The sequence below is a fragment of the Aptenodytes patagonicus genome, chromosome 1 (assembly GCF_965638725.1).
Source record: "Aptenodytes patagonicus chromosome 1, bAptPat1.pri.cur, whole genome shotgun sequence".
In the NCBI taxonomy this organism is placed as follows: Eukaryota; Metazoa; Chordata; class Aves; order Sphenisciformes; family Spheniscidae; genus Aptenodytes; species Aptenodytes patagonicus.
Window position 1 is genome coordinate 32,066,010 of NC_134949.1, and position 17,692 is coordinate 32,083,701.

Genomic DNA, 17,692 nt, shown 5'->3' on the forward strand with positions numbered 1-17,692 from the left:
TAAGGTTTTTCATTTATTTTAGTGAGATACAGCACATAGATGGAAGATACCCAAACTTCACGATAATTGCTGTACGTGATACTAGCTCTTCCAGCAAAGTGTAAATAGTGAGACAGAAAAGACTCATTTCCAGTATTCTTCTCAGAAATTGTGCCACTTTCCTTCAGTTTGTGAAAGGAAAATTATATGCTCTTGCCAGAAAAGAACGGAAAAATAACAAAGCTCAGGGACTATGCAGCAAAGGGCGGGGGGTTAGGGGAGATCAAGCTGAAGAGGACGTAGTGAAGCATTCGGTTGCTTTACTGAGAAGTGCTATGCTGGTATACCATGAATTGAAAATGATCAAATAAAATAAAAAAACACAGGAAGAAGCTCATCTGCTAGAGACAGAATGGTAAAACTAAATAGATCTGCTTGCTGTTTCTGTATCAGTGGAACTTTCTGTTAGGAATGAGAGGATAAAAGAAAGGTATTCCTTCTGTTTATGCTGAGGCTCTCACCTGCACATGCAACAGGACCTTTGCAAATTCACTGCACCTCAATTTGATCTCAAAAGCATGGGGAAAATTATTTCCAGCAGGATGTCACCTGTCAGCATTTGGAACATCTCAGCATCTTTTCACTTTAAAATTCCCTTCTTTTGTTAAACGTGTATATATTACATTTCTTGTGATGCACGAATGCATTGTTTTTAATCCATTTGTTGTGTTCCACATTAAACGTTTTCAGTAATTTTTTTCTGAGTCCTTCGAAGTATTTGATTCATCTGGGGTAGATTTCTTGAACTCTTCTAAACTCCCAATTCATACGTAGAGGTCATCACAACTAGAGCATTCCCAGGGGACCTCAGCTCCTCTTCCAGGCTTCCCCAAGGGCTAGTGATTAGCTATGGCGGTGATCATCAGTCACATCTTCTAAACACCATTTGGTGCTTGGACTATGACAGGCCCTATGAATTATTAACTAACCTCACTGCCAGTTAAAGCTGAGAATACTCACATACCGCATTACAGTATGCATTGTTATTGAGGTGATGGGCTGCGCAGGTATTGCTTTTCCTCCTATCCTGGGTGTTTTGCCTGTGTGAATCGTACATTTTCAGGGTCAGAAATTGGGGGTTTTTTTTGTATTTTGGACTAACATTAAAAAAAACCATGAAGTGCGAAACCTTTCACTTAAAGTAATTATAGTTTTCTGGACTTTTAAAAATACATAATTATCCTGATATGGTGACAAATACAAGAGAATCTTGGAAATATGTTTGGTTATGCAGAAAAAAATAAAGCTGATTGTTCACTGTTGTCTGCTTCAGAAAGCTACAAGGACCATGAACTGATGTCTCTCCTCTGGGAACCTAGTAGAGCCAGTCAATTTATCCAGAGATTTTCTCACTTAAACTGCTTCAAGAAATCCAAACATAAGCCATTAAGGCAATTGTGTGTTTGTAATTTAAAACTAATCTCATCCTTAGAAGGTCCAACAGACTTAGAGAACAAGGTGTATCTTAAGCAAGCAGACTAGAAAAGCCCTTTGGGCATTTTTCTAGTTCAAGACTAAAGGATAACTTCAAAAGGACTTAATTGATGTAATTTTTCACCAAAGTTTTCCTCTCCTTCTTCTCAGTTTCCCAGGCAAAACCTTTCCTTCATTCTAAGCCTTACTACATGTAATCAAAATTCATATTCATGTGTTGGGAAAGGGAGCAGACCATACTCTTTCACCATCTTTGCTCTTTTGCTCTGTTATCTGAAAACACTTAAGTACGTGCTTAATTTTTTTGTTCATTCACATTATGTATATGCATAATAAACAAGTGCATGAACATTTGGTGGATTGGAATAAAGTTTCACTAAAGCAAGAGTTACAGCTCTAATAGCTATTATTAGGCATTTTCCAGAATCTTGGAGCTGCTTCCTCGCTCATTTCCATAATGGAAAACTCCCCACTGAAGAGAAACTCTCTTAACCTGTGAGACGCTTAGCTGAAAGATGTAACAGGTTAAATCATAAGGTCAAGCTTGACTTTAAGCTCCAATTTTGAAAATGGAGCTGCTTAGTATTCAGCACTTTAGAAGTCTTTTGGATAAACTGCCTGGTGTCTGTAGACTTTTGATCTTCGTGGAGCAGTTTTTCAAGAACTTTGAACCATGAATTACGCTTGTAAGAGATTTTTAACTGTCTCAGCCAATCTCTTCTAATGGAGAAATGTGAACTCTAATCATGCACACAAAACATGTTTGGTGTTTGCAGACAGTTTAATCCGCTGTGTGTGAAGGGCTTCCTTCCTTTATTTATATAGCAGGTAAAACATTGGTCCTGTTGAAATCACTATCGAATTTCCATTGACTTCAGCCATTTTACCATGTTGAACACAGCTGTCAAAAATGCATGTAGTTTCTGTAATATGCCACAGATCACATTAAATGCATATTTAATATAATCCTTTCTCTCTCAAGTTTCTGATGAGTTCCAATGGTCCTTTATGTTCCTTGAGATCACCTTCGGAGCATGGCCAAAAGTGCATATTTTGGTATCTGTGGATGTTTTAAAAAGTTCACCTCTCTCTTTTTTTTACCTGAAAAAATTGCTCTCTCAAGCATTCTCAGAGCACATCCATCTGATTGATTAAGCTTGACACAAAACCAAGCTGATGGTAATATCTTCTTGTGATTAGAATTGTCCAGGGTGTGTGAGACATATGTTTAACTCCTTTTTCAGTCTTTGCTATCTAGCAGCAAAGAGATGGAGTATTCCAAAATAAAACGGTGCTGTCATCTCTCCTTCTGAAGGCATTTCACTTTGCATGGAATTATTAAATACTCATAGGCACAAGAGAGAACGCTCTAATCATTAGTCTAGATAGTCAAGATATTGGGAAGAAGACAGGCCAGTTACAAATCTAATTAAAAAAAAAAGACACAAAAAAGCAGTGAAATATGTGCAGGTATAGGGTTAGAACTCAAGTTTCCACATACATAGACAAATACATCAATTACAGAGTTTCTGTGTGTTTGTGTGAGATGTATTTTATGTGTGTAATCTTACTTTCTCTCAGTGTTTCACGATCCCGTACAAGGTGGAAGAGCGTCAATAGGGTGGATTGAAAACTCTGTCTTCATCCTCAGATTCTCCTAGATGCTGTTGTGAGCTTTGTGCCTTGAGAAGTTCAAGTTCATTAAGCAAAGGAAACAACTGAACCCAGACCTCCTACTTCCTTTCTCAGCACTCTAATGATCAAGCTAATGGAAGATGAGACAGGTGACAGCACTGGCAGCTCCTCCTCTCCATCTGCTCCCCAAAGAATAGGATCCTCTCCTTCCATTTTGCATTCAGTCATCTAATTCCTGAAGGAAGTTTCAGCCCTGTGAATCTCTGGCAGTGTCTTCCAGCAGCTTGGAATAGCTAAAGTCCTAAAAAGGCAAGATTAAAACCACAGCATTTCCATGTGGCTCTCACTAACTGGCTCTTTGCTTAGCCTGATAGCCACCTTAGGTGCTAGAAGAACTCTGACTTCTTGTAAGGGAAGCCTAGGTGATAGCTTATATATCAGGCATGGCAGTACCCAACTGTAGTCACAAATTGTCTTTTGAGAAAATAGTTCTGAAGCCTTAAATTAAGTATTATTTTTCAATTCTTGACAGCACATCAGAACACTTCTGTGCAGTGTCTTTCCTGTACGATTCTCTTGCTAGCCTAGTTCTCAACATATTTTACATCAAAACACCCTCTGCCTGGTTCTCCGTGAAAGCTGATTCTGTTACTGTACACCAAGCAGTGCAGCTTTTAACATTAGACATTATCACTTAAGCTTTTGATCTTGTCTTTGGTCTCTTTTCTGCTTAGAAATATTCACATTGTATGCTGCTATAGTAAATAAACACTAGCTTCTGAAAAGTATTAGTCCAGCAGTAAGTGTGTTTACTTTGCTATTATGGTATCAGAAGATCCTCCAAAGGAAATTTGAAATGCCCATAAATAAATTAGATTAAAATTCATCTCAAAAGTTCTTCAGTTTTTGATTGGGAGGGCCCCATAATCTACTGAATTCGATTAGTCTGAATTTGATTGACTTTCAATATATTCAGTGGAGTATTCCTCACCATTTTACTTTGTCTAAAGTACTTAGCGTGCTACACCGTGCTCTGTTCACCACTGTAAGACCTCAAAACAAGTGGAACAGTGGGACAGTGGGATAACTCATGTTAAAATCACATGGGTGGCATTCAGCTGAGTAAATGCAGACTTGTACAATGTAGACATTTACAGCTGAACGAGACACCCGCTGGTCCTGTTACAGTCAATGGAGAGAAACAGGCATTTCTAGGATGCAACTCAGCTTATCCTAATGTAGACATCTAAAATAGGTCAGATGAATCATACACTAAAAGTGCCTATTTCTGGTTCCCTTTATACTCAGTGGAGAGAGTGACTCGCTTAGATGCAGACATTCACATAGTAGACAACTAAAGTTAGGTGAGATGAACAACCCAAGATGTCTTTCCATATCCCTTAAAAACATCTGGTCTACAAACAAAATGTCAAAGAATTCTTTTCAGCTAACCCTAGCCTCTCCAACACATTAGCGCTCTGAATATTTTATTTGGTAACCTCTTCCTAAAAACATTGCAAATGTTTGGATCGTGAATGATACCCATCACCGAGAAGTTTTTGATAGCTTTTCCTGTGTCACAATACTGCGATTATGGGTATCAATTTTGTGTATCAGTTAAATGAATGTGTCATGCACCTGATCAATGCTTCCCTAAACAAAGACTACAAAAAACCCTAACAGATTACTGCAGAAGAAGGTGGTAGATAGCTAAGTGAATCAAGGTATATCAACCTTGATATTCTCAAAAGCAAAATGAAAACTAAACCACTACATTTGGAACTGCCCATCCATGGATATAACTGCAGCAGGCAAAGTGAGGAGAAATGCTGCAAAAAGTAGTATGATGACTACAGAAAAGATGCAAGGCAGCAGAGAACTCTGAAAGCTAATATTCCTTCAGCCACACAACTTCTGCTTATCATAATGGCTGTTGTTTATGCCAACAAGCCCACCTCTTTCTTTTTGCTTGGTGCCACCACCCTACTGCCAGTATGGATGGCACTCGTCCACAATAGTGGATGCCCTCACCAGCAGAAGTAGCGTCTAGCTCTGTAATAGGCCGTATAAGCCTTTGAATTTACTTGTTTACTGATAATTATATGTATGCCACCATTTGGAAAGTTCTGCTTTGTGCTATTGAATGTGTGTATTTGTTTATCTCAGTAATATAAAAAATAGAGAGTTTAAATTCTTAGAGGAATCATAAGGGTATAATCATACCAGCTGCAACATTTCAGTTTAGTCATACATCAGTATAGAGTTGTTTATTACACCTTCCTTGCAACAGTGAAATCTCTTCATTTATTTGGTTTCTGTGGTCTAACTTGCACCAAGTGGATTGCCACAGCCCATTAGTTTGTGCTTATAAAATTTGGTACATTTGCCATCCAAATACTAACCAGATCTTTGCTCCTACATTTTAAATTAAACTTGCAACTCAAGTCTTTCCCTTGAACTGTGATGAAGTTCTTCAGTCAACCTCCTGAAGGTTTGGCTCACCATGTTCCCCTGGGAATCTGGCAAGGATGCAAAAAGATAGCAGTCTGAGAAATCATTCTTCTCTCAGCATTTTATACCCATATTTTCTCAAAGCCAGGAGTGGCTACATATTCTCCTTATGGAACACAGTATCTTGGAAGCAAATCAGGCAACATCCCAATGTTTTAGGCTCCCTGTTTACACGTTGCTGAATGTTTACTTAAACTGTAGTGGTTTTGTATTTAACATTAAATAAATTAGTTGGGAACATGGGAGTTGTATAGCAAGACAAAATGTAAGCAAACAAACAAAAGTAAAGAACATTTAGGGGTACACAATAAATTCAAGCACTTCCCTCTCTTTATAAAAAGGGTTTTCTTCACATACGTCTAATCTTCTTTGCATATTCAGGTCTCAAACAATAATATTCTGGCCTCAGATTGATAGGAGCGTGAATATCTCCAAAGTTTGAAGCAGTGATGTCTAACTTATTGTTTAACCCTTGGATATTTATATGCATGTGCTTTATAGAATCTGTTATTCATCTAGAGTGTTGTTTTTCAGTAGGTCAGCTGTTCAGATTCAACTTGCCATAGTCGTAATGGGGTTTCTGCAGAGATGCAGGGTAAGGGCTTTTTCCTCATCTTGGGCATTGCGTTTTGCACTATTAAGTTATCACTGTAGAGTTCACCTTGAAAGCTGTTTCCTGAAATGTATAATAAAGAGTTAACCACTAAAAAAGTTGCCACCTTGCAATGCACAAAAGGCTATTCCTAAAATGGCTGATCCAAAAGCAAGTTCAGCAGCAGCAGATAATCACATTTACTACGTTAAATGTAGACTTGGAATAATTTCAAGCAATACTGAGCATAGTCCATAGAAGTCTCAAAATGATATTAAAATGCTTTCTGATATTGCGCATTAAATGAACTGCAAGATGTGAAAGGGAAGGTGAGCACTGTGAGCGCTTCTTGATTGAGAGGCACGCTCAGCAGAAAGGTTTCTTTGAAATAACCCTCTTCCGAGACTCATCTCCCAACGGTCTCATCCACAGCTTCTCTTTAAGTGATCGCATCTAAGCGTCTGACTTCCTGAACTTGTGAACTGGAAATTTAACCTAATTCAATTTTGCTCTGACTGGTGAAGAACGCGCTGGTATGAGCTGTGGGCAGGCCACCGGCTCCGCTATTTGCGGCAGTCCCCAAGACAACCGGCATGCCGTGGAGGATTCCACCGCCCCCCAGAAGAAGCCGGCAATACAAGCCTCTGTCTTTCTGAAGTCGGTTTAATTTACTGTATTGTTGTACCCACAAGGGCCGAAATTATTGGCTGCAATCCTGCAAACACCCGTGTTTAACTACATACATGTGAGCAGCGCTACCGAGTTCAATAGGGCTATTCTCGAGTGTAAAGTAATATCCTTGTCTCCAGTTTGGGAACTAGCTGAAACCATCTATTTAGAGGAGCACTGCCGGGCTAAAATAATGCGTCTATTTAAAACACCGCCTTTGCCAGGGCCCGCACCGCTGAGGGGGGTGGGTGTGGGGGTGCCCCGACCGAGTGTTTGGCTTTCTCCGGCCGGGGGTGGGCAGGGGAGCAGCTCGCCGTTGCCCGACACAGGCGCTGAGGAGGCTCCCGCCGGGCCGGGAGCCGGGTCGGTTATCTTCCAGACGCCCCAGAAGGGGCGGCGGTTAGGCGGGGCGGGGGGCTGAGAAGGCCGAGACCTGGCACCGCCTGCAGGTCCGCTCGCAGAGCACGATGACGATTTTACTCTGATTTTTACCCGGCTGGCGGAGTGAGGGAGGGAGGTCGGCAGCCGCCCCCAGGCGGAGGACGGCTGGGGCTCCCTCCCTTCCCCCGGCGGTGGCCCCGGGGCGATGCCCAAGATGGAGGCCTCCGCCCCGCGCCACCTCAGGTGCGAGGGACCCGTGCCGCGGCCAGCGCCGCCCCGCCCCAGCCCCCCCCCGGCGCAGTTCGCGCAGACGCGCGCCTTCCCCGCCCCCCGCGGGAGCGCGCCCCGCGGTACGGCGGGGGCGGGGGTGCCGGGGAGGTGATAGGCGCGGGAGCGCGCCTGCCTCGGCTCTTCTCGTCGGGCTGCCGAGCGGGCGGGAGGAGCAGCGCGGCCGCGGGTCGCCCTCGACCCTCTCCCCGGGCGGAGGGGCTGCAGCTTCCCGTGAGTACCAGCCTGGCCGTCCCTGTCACCCCGCCGCGCTTCAGGCTGCGGGAGGTGCCGCGCCCGCCGCCGCGCCGGGCGACCGCCCCGACGGCGAGGAGCCACCCGCTCGGCACCGGCAGGGCAGGGCCGGGCCGGGCTGGGTCGGGTCCGCCGCGGTTGCTGCCGCCTTGCACCACCGGGGCTCCTCTGAGGGGATGGGCGAGCGGGGCGCGGCGCAGGTGCCCGGGGCGCGGAGACCTTGGGCGGGCGACGCCGGCAGCGTCTGTGAGGAGGCACCTGGTGAGCCCGCCCGGTGCCGCGCCGGCCGCTGCGGGGGCTTTGTTGCGGCGGCCAGCGGGGACCTCCCGGGGGCGGGCGGGCCGGCCCGGCGCGTCGTAGGCGCGGAGCGTCTCCGCCCGGCCCCGGCGGGCCGGGCGGAGACGCTCCGCGCCTGCGACGCGCCCACATCCCTCGCTAGGTCGCCATTTCGTGCGCTGGCCGGTGGGGGCGAGGGCCCGGCGGGGGCGGGCGGCGTGTGCGGGGGAAGGAGCTGTCTGTGCTGAAGTGCCGGGGTCCGGGTTTCGGCTTTTACACGTTAATTTATCAGCTCTGGTGGTTTGTTTGGTGGGTTGTTTTTTTTTTTTTTGGTTGGTTGTTTTTTTTTTTTTTCCTCCCTCCTTCCGCGCTTTGCTTCTTGCAACGAATAGCAACGCCAATTTTGTTTAGGTATAAAATAGCTAAGATGTGGCTGGTTCCTGAGCTGTTCCTATTTGCCCTTGTTTTGCTTCCTCTCTCTTGATGGAGATTAATGCAGAAAATTGTGACGAAGTCTGAGCAGCAAATACACTTGCTCTTTGGTTAAAAAGTAGTAATTAACTAAACCTTCAGCTACCGCTTCAGCATAGATGTGTTAGTTTTGAAGTCTGAGATGTGTTTAAACCGAGGCTTCAGAGTCTAAGTGTAAACAGTACCTGATTAATAACGCCAAGCTGTTTAAATATTTAAGATCATAGTGTGCTTCAGCCCAGTCGATAAGGCTGTTTCATATTGACAAGTACTCTGTGAAAGGAATACTCTTTCTTAGCTGTCTGTATAGTTAGATAAAACAATGGTAAACGTGATGTGTAACTCTACAGCAGAGCCTACAGATCACGATAAGATGTTCTTTTATCCATAAAGGTCTGGCTTTTCACTGTTTATTCAAAACAACCTCCTACTGAGTCAAGAAGCCAGTATCAACCACCTGGGTTTCTTTTTTCTAATGTTCCTTGTCTTTGCCTATTTCTTTCTCTGTTTCTGAGTATTAAAATACATTTGGATTCTTGATTAAGTGTATTATGGAAAAGGTAGATGAAACCTGAAAACTTTATTGCATCTAACAGGTGCACTATTAATCACTTCAACTTCTTCCATAATTTAACATAATTGATGTGGTAATTTATGGATAGTAATTATATGGGGCTGTGCATAGAACAGGTCACTTGTACAATATCAGAAGGTGTCTAGACTGCATTTTGAGTTTGAGAGCAGCATATATGCTAAGAGATGCATCTTGCCGGTGTTCTTTGGCAAAGGGTATCAGCTGGAAAGGGAAGGATACTATAGTGTCGCATAGTAGCACAAAGGACCTAGAAGTCAGAAAATGGACTTGCAGGTGAGCATATTTTTAATATTTGTCTAATCTCTTTGATATTACCATTTGTATGAATACACCTCAGGCATTTGTTTAGTTGATGGTTGTCCGTATTTTTTAATAGAAATTGCAAAGCAAGTGACCAGAGTTGCTAAAGAGTTTGATACCAAAGTCTGTGGAAGTTACTTATTTGAATTTCGAAGTACTGTGAAATTCTCTTGGGTGTCTAAAATTAGCTGTCAGACTGTATCAATACAGAATTGGGAAAGTGTTGTGTCCTGAGAATATTGAATGTAAAGAACCAAAACCAGAAAGCTGCTTGATGTTGACAGAACTCAAGATCCATTGAATGAATTCACATTCTGGATTGTGCAAAGGCGATGTAGCTAAAGGAAAAATGTACAGCTGTGTGACCACATTGGATGACGGGGTAGTGTGTACCAGCTGATGTTAACGATGGAGCTAAAACCATCTTCACAACTTGCAGAATAAATCCACAATTAATCATACCTGTATTGGTATCTTAGTTCTGTAATGAGTCTTACTGGCCACAGTAAAAATACTCAAAAGTAATAATGTTCAAGGTGAATGAGATCACCAGAATCTGAGCCTTAGTTATCATTCCTTATCTTCTTGCAGAAAGTGCAATATTTATCACATATACCACAGCTTGTTTCATAAGAAGGGTTGTAATAAGAAAATTCAGCTTTTTAAAATGGTCTTTATTTTCAGGAAATGAAATGAAATAAGAAATCCAGCAGATGCTTACTGATACCTCCTATTAGCTTGTTGTGCTTTGGTGTTTCTCTCTCTTTGGTGCTCAAAAAGGTGACGGCAGAAGCTTTAGTAACCACGTTAGAGTTTCTTGGGGTTAATGAGATGTCTCTCTAATTGACAGATTTTATTTGAGGATTGTGATTTTAAAGTCAGGAAAATGTAATGCTAGTCTCCCCATTCTTCCTGCTGTAGAGAAATGACTCACCATGGTATCTGGACATAAAACATACTGAATACACTAAGGGTTTGGGTTTCTGTTAATAATTATTGCACAGCTCAATCAGCCTAAAAATTAAATCTCTTTTGCCTGTGTCTGTGGAATTGCTGTTAGTCTGTAGTTTTATTCAGTTGTCCCAAATCACCTTGAATTACCCTTATGTTGTGGTTTAACCCCAGTTGGCAATTAAGTACCACACAGCTGCTTGCTCACCCTCCCACAGCCCCCCCTGGTGGGATGGGGGAGAGAATCAGGGGAAAAAAAAGTAAAACCTGTGGGTTGAGGTAAAGACAATTTAATAGGACAGCAAGGAAGAGAAAATAATAATGATAAAAGAATATAAAAAAACAAGTGATGCACAATGCAGTTGCTCACCACCCGCTGACCGATGCCCAGCCAGTCCCTGAGCAGTGATCGCTGACCCCTGGCCAACTCCCCCCAGTTTATGTACTGAGCATGACATCACATGATATGGAATATCCCTTTGGCCAGTTTGGGTCAGCTGTCCTGGCTGTGCCCCCTCCCAGCTTCTTGTGCACCTGGCAGAGCACGGGTAGCTGAAAAGTCCTTGACTTAGTATAAGCACTGCTTAGCAACAACTAAAATATCAGTGTGTTATCACATTATTCTTGTGCTAAATCCAAAACACAGCTCTATGCCAGCTACTAGGAAGAAAATTAACTCTATCCCAGATGAAACCAGGACAGATTACTTACCTTCCATTATATTGGAATAGTACAGTAAAACTGTGCTATTCAGTTTTCACTGGATATGTTCATTTTGTTATGTTTTATGAACAGAGTTGGTAAAATGGGAAGCCGTACAGAGAAAGTACATCTTGGTAATGTAAGCTGAGGGAATAATGTAGGAGGTTGTCTGCTGGGCAATATGCAATGAATTTGATTTTGCCTTCCTGAGTGGGCTGATAGTATTCAAAAAATTCAGTTATACTTTCTCCGCAGTGATAATTTGTTGCATTTTAAATTGCTAAGTATGTCTCTTGCCTATTCAGTTTAGCATTAATGATATTGTAACTTGTTTATGAATATTGTCTTATAAATATAATATTAAGGGAATCTGTGAAGAGTTAATCTCCAATAATAAGATTAACACGATGCACCGTAAGTTTTGTCCAACTGTTTGTTAACCAGAAAAGGGTAGTTGCAAGCTAGCTATATTGCTTTCTTCTGAGCTACTGGAGGCTGGCTGAGCTTTCAGTTATTTACCTCAATAGAAAACTGAAAGGGAAAAAGTGAACAAAGGAGGTCTGTTTTGCCTGTCCCACTTGCTGGGCTGTTGTCTTTGCCCTTTTCAGTGAAGGAGGGGGTAGAGCTGGGTCAAAGTTGAAGAACACTGAAAAGGAATTCAAGTCTTATATTGAAATGTGAATGATAGCTTAGTTTGAGTGCCGAACGCATTTGTTTGAATTGATTTTTTTTCTATCTGTGGAAGCTTTAACTGACAGATGGTGAAGGACTAGCATATAGGCTGCTAGAAGGTACAGCTAGATATGTGTTCAGACCCTGATTAAGATGCTCAGTAAACAAGTACATATCTGATGAGACTTTTGATACTGGAGATACTGATGCTAGACACTGTGTGACACACTAGACATTTGATTGTGTGAATTAAGGGCAGGCCTCTGCAGCTGGCATACATTCAGACTTACTTGTCTAGCCTAATTGCATTGCAAATACTCCTCTGGATTGCTCTTTAGCTTCTCCCTTCTAGTAAATGTTGAATAAGTACAGAAATGTTCATCTGGATCCTCTATTAACTGTTGTAAGAAGCTTTCAATTTTTTTTTGTTTTGTTGTATGAATCAGGATAAATGTATCTTAGTATTCATTTTGTGAATACACTGTTTTCCTACACTGTTTCGGTTTTGAAATGGCTCAATTCATAATGTGATTACAGCTTTCCCCTTGTTAACTTTTTAGTATGGAAGCATAACAGCTTGAATTATAAAATGTTTCTGTAAGAGCTCACAGTACCCCCATTCTACTTTAAGCAACCAAACTTTATATAAAAAGCAGCATTTCATGCAGAGCATCTCGGATGCACAAAAATAGCCAAGCGAGGAAAAAAAGGCCAGTTCAACTTATGAGGACGTGATAACTTTAAGAAACAGCTGTGTTAGAAAGGAACTAGCTGTCTAAATTGTCAATTAAATCAGACGGAATCAGTACGAATGTAGTCTCTCTGAATTCTGTAAATACTCATGGAAGATTGCTGAATTTGGATGCATCCCAGTGGGAATACAGTTGTCCTAATACTTTGTCTGCAGCATTAGGTATATATGACCTTTTAATTTCCTCTGGTTTAAAGTATGTAACTGTTAGTGTTTAACAGCTTGTTTGAGGAAAACAAAAGTTGATCCATAACTTCCTGGTTGTATGAGTGAGTCTGTGGCCACTAATTAGGCTTTTCTGGACAGCTACCCAAAATATTAACATACCGTTTTCCTTTAGACTGTTACCTAAGTGAGGAGCTGACAGTGTTTATACATGAGTACACATTTTCTTTGTCATTCTGAACTGTGCCTCTCATTTCTAACTTCCCTTTTTCCGTTTTTCCAGTGTTGCTGCGTTTGTCCACCTTGATTCTGAGAGTTCATCTAGAGGAGTTGCCTTTACAATGTCACAACACTGTAGGGCTCCGTGTGTGTCTGTGTGTGTGCAAAGGCATTGTATATAATCAATTAGTGCAAAAGCCAGCTGTTGTACAAGATTTGGAGTCGGGGAACAGTTCTGCTGGTGGAGAATGATACTGTGGAGTTAACCGACCAGTGCATAGGCACTGGCCAAGGGAAGTCTTCCCACTGAATATTGTAGCATGGGCAGGGTAGCAGAAATGAACAAAATTCAAAGAAAGAGGCTGAAGATAATGAATTGTGTGTGTGGGGGAAATCCATGAGGAGGACTACTGTATGACAAAGGATGTACTGTATGAAGAAGGATGAAGAACAAAATGTATTATTGACTTTCACATTAGAAAGAAGTGGTAGAAATAAGGGACTTGGGAATAGAATTCACTGGGAATCTTAAAGGGAAAAGGAAACAGTCTAGGAAGCTCTGAGTAGAATAGATTGAGAGGGAATGTATGTACAGCTCATGTATGAAAGTGTGTGGGATGAAGCAGGGGATAGCTCCACAGTGTGAGGTGGGAAGTGCAACCAGTCCTGAGGGAGGGAAGAGTTTTGAAGAGCATGTCAAAAGCAGGGAAATGAGTTACTTGAAGAGGAGCAGAAGAAGAAAAACAAGAATTTGTCTTACTATTGGTAAAGGGTTGGGTTTTGTTTTTCTTGCTAGGAATTATTAAATCAAGCAATTTGAAGGAAAACATTATATACCCCTGTTATCTTCATGGCATATTCCCTTTAGGGCTTTACAAGAGTATTTAAGAATTCAGTGTTGTTCATCAGTAGGCTTGTACACCACAAGTTACCCTTCGTAACAGGATAGATGGTCCTCTTCACTACTTCTCCAGTGTTTAGAAGGACTGCTGCTGTTCACATCTCTAGGGGAATTAAAATGCAGGAGGTGCTTGATGTGCCTTCCTCACTACAATTTTCAAGTGGTATCAGGAAGAGGTAAGCTTGGCCATGGCTTTTCTTTGGGTGGGATAAACAGGTTTGGTGGCTTGGTTACTGCCGCTTTGAGTAAGCTGGAATCTGTGGGTCCCTCCGCTAAGCCCCCCTACCTGTAGACCAATGCTGTGGTGTCCGGACAAACTAAATATACAATAGGAAGTTTAACCCCCTTGAGTTGCTGCTCTTTTCTTGAAAATGGAAGGTATTTTTTCGTTGTGAGCTCAGCTGAATTTGGTACTTTTGTTGCAATTGTTACATGGCCACATAGAATCAAAATCTGTTTCTTGCTTTGGATGAGATGAGATGTTAATAGGCTGTGCTAGCCATTTTACTGTTTTTAATCTGTTCTGACTAGGTATTTCTTACTGAAGCTCAGAAAAGGGAGATACATTCATTTTCCTTTCCCATTCTTTCAAAATTGTACAGGACTTGAGTATGTTTACAACAGGGAAGCTCTGTGTTAAAAGAGAAAAGAACAGAAATGGAGTTTTTGCATGTAATGTTGGATAAACTGAGGTGTCTAGCCATTCTTGAGTCTTAGAGCAGTAAGTTTTGTGTTCTGGGTCCAGCTGCTGTGAAGAGTTGTGTTCTCCATGAGTGGTGAGCATTTTCAGTTGTGAGCAATTTAATGGTTCCAGTGTGATTAGGTTTTGTTGTTAACTCAGTTCAGGACATAATGGCAACCCATTTTCCATATAATGAATTGAGTTCTGAGTAACACTGAAAGCCAGAGTCCGCATGTTGCAGAGTCCTGTCATGTTTTGAGGAAGTTGTTGCTTTCCCTGGAGTGTGGGGAAATCATTTCAGTATTGCAATGATCAAGTCTGTAAGTCATGAAGCCAAGAGCCCTTGTCACCAGAGATGTTGGACAGGATATGGTGTCTTCACCAGATGTAAAAGATTCACACTTCCATTTACCATGTTTGTTTTATTATTTATAGTGAAGTTCAGAGACACCCAAAGATAGGGAATATCTTGGCAATGAAGGTGGAAGGGAGAACGTATGTTCTTGAGGCTGTTGTAGAGAATCCAGAGTCTTCTGGGCTCTTCTTTCTGTTGCAGGTGTCATTATTCTTCCTTAGGCATAGGTTTGATTAGGACATAGGGGCAGATGAGAACTATTATCACTATTAATGCAACCCAGTCCAAGTAATACTACAAGGGCGTTTGGGACATCTGTGGGGGTGTGAAGGAACCCACCCTTCATATTGGAGCTGTACGTACCTTATGTATTGTTTGGCTTGCTTTTTGTCTACTCATGAGCTGGTTTTTGGTTAGACATCGAAAACAACCAACAAATCTGATGTCAGTGTTCTACATACAAAGTGTATTTTGAATCGTCCTGAAGTTTGTCTGTGTGGTTTTTTAATATTGTCTAATGTCTTTAAAAGCATCAAATAGTGAGAGAGAGGATTCCACCTACTGCTTGCCTGACGATGAAGGCTTAGAGCTGGGAAACAGTTTTCTCTAACTTTTTCCTGGATATATAATACAAAGTAAGGAAGGAAGCTGCATGACCACTCCCCTGTCACATGAACTAACATGTGGCTGTCAGAGGAGCAGTGCTAATAACTGGACTACAGACCCTGGTCCTTCCTTATTGAATGTTTTTGTCCATATCGATCTTGCATGATATACAAAGTCATAGAAGTTTCTATATAGTACAACTCTGACACCTTTAATGTGCAAATAGTCATTTAAATATCCATCTTTTCCCTCAGAAGCATTTCATGTATTTATGGACTTTGGAGTCTAGTAGCCAACGCTTCAATGTATTACAAGGTGTAACGTCCTCTCCTAGACAATACCAAACACATAATCTCAATATAAATTGAAACTTCAGGTGTTATTCTGGGGAATTTTTGCAAGTTTTCTGCTTTCCTGTAGTTTGAGTGCTTTAAAAATTGGTGTCTAAACTTGGTTCTACACATGGACAAAACGAGGAACATCTGAAATTATGTGCAGGCTATTTCTGCATGATAAAATTGAAATACAAGCAATTACATAACTGGAAAGCAAGCCAGCCCAGGGTGACTAAAAGCTAAATTATCTGTTAAACCTTGTAGGTGGTAGTTGTATAAAGTGCATTTTTAACTTAAAAAAGACTAAGAATGTGGGGAACACATAAAGGTGAGTGTGACCACTAGAGGGCAGACACATTGCTTAATGGCTCCAAACCAAAATCCTTAGAAAGGAGACTGCTTATGCCTGTAAAAATACAGTGAGATAATAACTGCATAAATAACACAGTATAGATGCACAGAATTTCATACACTGACAAAGCATAATACTATTTAATGTTTAAGATGAAAGTAAATACATCTGATTAGAACTCAGCTGTGGTTTTGTATTCCTACAATGGAAGTCAGTACAGTTCATCAGATCATGTAGTTTGACCTGTAAATAATGAGTTGTTAAACTTAACCCATTTACCTTTACATTGAGTCCAGTAATTTTAATTCAAGCATGTTTTCCAGGACTGTGTCCATCTTCATTTGAAAATGAAAAACATACTCCTTTCTCAATAGTTTCTCTCTTGTAGTTAAAGAATAATTTAATTCTGTCTGAATTAAAGTTCATGTTTTCACAAAGATCCCCCAGCATTTGCATATTCTTCTTTTTGTTTTTATTATTAATAACATTTATGTCCTTTAAAGCATGTAATTTTGCTTTTCAGAGTATCATGGAAAATACTTAACATTATGGGTCTAAAATTAAATACTTCAGTAAAGTAGCCTTTTTCAGGAATGCTGTACTGTAGTTTTTAGTGAAAGATGGTGTTCAGTAATCTTTATTTAGCTTTCTTGCTGGGAATGTAGGTGCTTAGTTAAAGCATGTCATATGTTGGCTTTTACTGCTCATGCACCATCTCAAGTTACAGCGGTAGTGCCTTGTCTTTGAATTATTTTCCTCTAAAACCTAGACAGTTTTTGTAAGGAAAGCAAAGTCTTTATCCCATTGTTTCAAAGTCACAGTGTTCTTTAGAGGCAAGTCGTAAGAGCTTTGGTTGCTCTCTGGGGGTCTCAATTCTACCAGTTGTGCTGGAGTGAAGCATCATTGAAATAGCCTTAAATGCTGCCCCATATTTCCAATTTCCGCACTGTCATTTCCAGCAGGCACAGTTCCCTTAACAGCAGGATTTCTGGAGAGGTCCTTTGTAAGATTGTTTGCAGATATCATTCTCAAAACTTTTTCTGGAGGTATTTCTCCAAGTTACTTCTAAAGTTTTATGTACTACTTCACAACCTTCTCACCCCCTCAGCATTGAAATATGGGAGTACGTTTCTCATCGCATACAGGGAAATGTACTAGCAGAATTGACAGCATCAGACACTCAAGAGTATCACAGGAATTAATGATTTATTAAGATTTGTATCTTCATAGTTCACTTGGCTAATGTGTCCTAGCTTCTTTTTTTTTTCTTCTCTATGTCTAGAAGCCTAGAAACATCTAAAAATAAACCTGAGTTGCTCTTAATAATTGGTTGATTTTTACATCTGAGTTTCTTTGAAAAATTCAGTTAAAGTTATGAGACTTGACAGCTCTCTACAAGGGCTGAATTCTGTCCCTTAAATACAGTGACAGAAACACTATTGCTGAGAACAAGTGCAATAGCTGTAATCTGCTGGAAGTTAAATGGGTGCCAGGGCTAATGCAAAAGTTAGCATTAGTAGGAAGATTAGCCTTTATGTTCATTATGTTGTATAGACAATTATGTGTGTTTCTTTTC

General features: G+C 41.2%; 1 protein-coding gene across 15 annotated transcripts in view; it reads left to right on the forward strand.

Annotated features, from left to right (window-relative positions):
* The first annotated feature begins 7,658 nt into the window (after nt 1-7,658).
* The window catches only part of NRCAM (neuronal cell adhesion molecule), a 166,543-nt gene continuing 156,509 nt past the window's right edge, over nt 7,659-17,692 (forward strand). For 8 of the 15 annotated variants that reach the window (XM_076331072.1, XM_076331144.1, XM_076331171.1 and 5 more), the window contains exon 1: nt 7,660-7,762. The gene's annotated coding sequence lies outside the window, so the exon portion shown is untranslated. Of the gene's footprint in view, nt 7,763-8,024; nt 8,045-8,322; nt 8,369-17,692 lie in introns of those variants that run through there. The other 7 variants (XM_076331210.1, XM_076331220.1, XM_076331191.1 and 4 more) reach the window with 4 other exon arrangements.